Here is a 2100-nt window from a genome sequence, read left to right on the forward strand (position 1 = left end):
AGTTCATCTTATATGTTGTTGCCAAATTAATCTTTCTAGAACATAAGAGTGTTACTCTCCTTCAAAAAAACTTCAATAGCTTCCCACTGTCAGAGAAATAAGTTGAAAACAATTATCCTGATACTCAGTGTGACCTACCCTCTCCCTACACTCTGGACTTCCTAGGCCAGGGATTGGCAAACTACAGCCTGCAGGCTGCTAATTTTTTGTATGGCCTTCAAGGTAAGAATGATTTTTACATTTTTAAAGGTTGGAAAAGAAAATCATATGACATGCGGACATAAAAAAATTCCAATTTCAGCATTCTTAGTTTTTTTTTCCAACACACTCTCATTTGCTTACACATTATCTATGGTTGATTTCATGCTACAATAGCAGAGTTCAAAAGCTGCAGTAGAGACCTTGTGGCCTTATCTGACCCTTTACAGAAAGTTTGCCAACTCCACCTAGATATACTTATTCCTGTCTCTTCACCTATCAAGATCCTTGCCTGGAATGTACTGTTCCCACTCATTCCTGTTGTCACCTCTGAGGCTATCAAAGTAAAATTTTCAAAAAATTTCAAAACATGATTCTCCCGCCAATATAAAATTAACGTGAGCCAAGCATTCATTTATTTAACTCACCGAGGGAACCAGTAAGACGGTAAAGCTGGTTCCAGGAGCATTTAAGGAACTAGATATTTACAGGCATAAAAGTAAGAATTAGAATAAGGTTGCAGGTTAAACAAAACTGGTTAGCTCCTACAGAGCAATAAAACCATAAACTTTCGAGTTAGCTTTTCTATCAGACAGCAATCTGCAACTCAAGTAACTTCACAATGTCTGAGCTCTTATCATATAACAAATAGCAAGTCAAACACAGGTACCTTCTCCTAGAGAATCATCCTTGGGCAGACAAGTTAAACCATGTCCCAGCGTGAACTGAAAGGTCATCCCTCCACTCCTTGCCTTATTTCCATGTTTTGGGTAGTTTTTCTTAACAAGGCCTCTCTTAATCCTTCCAGTCAATATCGACCTCTCCTTTTATGCTCCCGTTATTTTTTGTACTTCCATTATAGGACTCAAATATCTGGATTTGTGTGCTTTATTTTGTTTTCCCCAACAAGCACTAAGCTCCTTAGAATCACGGTATTGAGAGCTGGGGTTTAATCTCCCCTTTCAAAGGGATTTGAGCATTGGGTCCAATGTCCGTAGTTCCCAACATCTGCCTTGCACAGTATAGATACCAAGTCCTCAATGCTTAATATGAAGCCCCCAAACACTTCCCAAAATGTCTTACCGCACTTCCTTAAACCTTCTGTCTTCTAACGAGCGGCGCATTGTATTTCTCCCTTACTGCACCGTTAAGTGACCTTCTACAGTAGACAGGTACTGTTTTGATTCTCTTGGTTACCATCCCCCAAGAGCCTAACCCAGTGCCTTGCACAAAGCGGCAGTTCGACCGCAGAAAAAAGATGGGGTACCTCCACCAATTGATGTGCCTGGAGACATGAAAGTCCTAGTCTCTCCATTCCCACAAACTTAGACCCTAATAGCATTCCTGTTTCACCTACAGCATTAATATCTCAAAGCAGGTGCAAACGCCGGCCCCCAAGGGTAAACGTTCCTCCTCAGCCAAAGACCTCAAATTTCCGCTGCCCCTGTACAGGGTCTCCAATTCTCATAAAAAATGGCGAGGTGGACCAAGGCCCTGCATTCGGAAGTCAGCCCTTCTCCGCAAATATTATATCACCAGCAGAGGCTTTTCCCCTCCTTCTGCGGTGGAATGTTTCCTCAGTGGGCCGCTTTACGCTCTTAAAAGTAACTGAACCCTCATTTCACTTTTCAAGCCTCAGGACTCTGCGTCCCTCCGCCTCGGCCTTCCTCCCGGGATCAACGCGGCCGTTTCTCGGGGAGATCGCCCGAGTCGGGTGGCCGGGAGGTTAGGCGGCCAACGGTTTTCCACCACAAGAGGAGAGCGCGGGAGGAGCGGCGGGAACCAGACGGGCCAGAGGAAACGGACGTAGGGCGGGGCCAGTGCTAGGAAGGATCGCGAAGGAGCTGGGAGGCCCCGCCCTTTCCGTAGATATCTCTAGAAAGCCGCGCAGGAGCCCGAAAA

The sequence above is a fragment of the Globicephala melas genome, chromosome 10 (genome assembly GCF_963455315.2).
Source record: "Globicephala melas chromosome 10, mGloMel1.2, whole genome shotgun sequence".
Classification (NCBI taxonomy): domain Eukaryota; kingdom Metazoa; phylum Chordata; class Mammalia; order Artiodactyla; family Delphinidae; genus Globicephala; species Globicephala melas.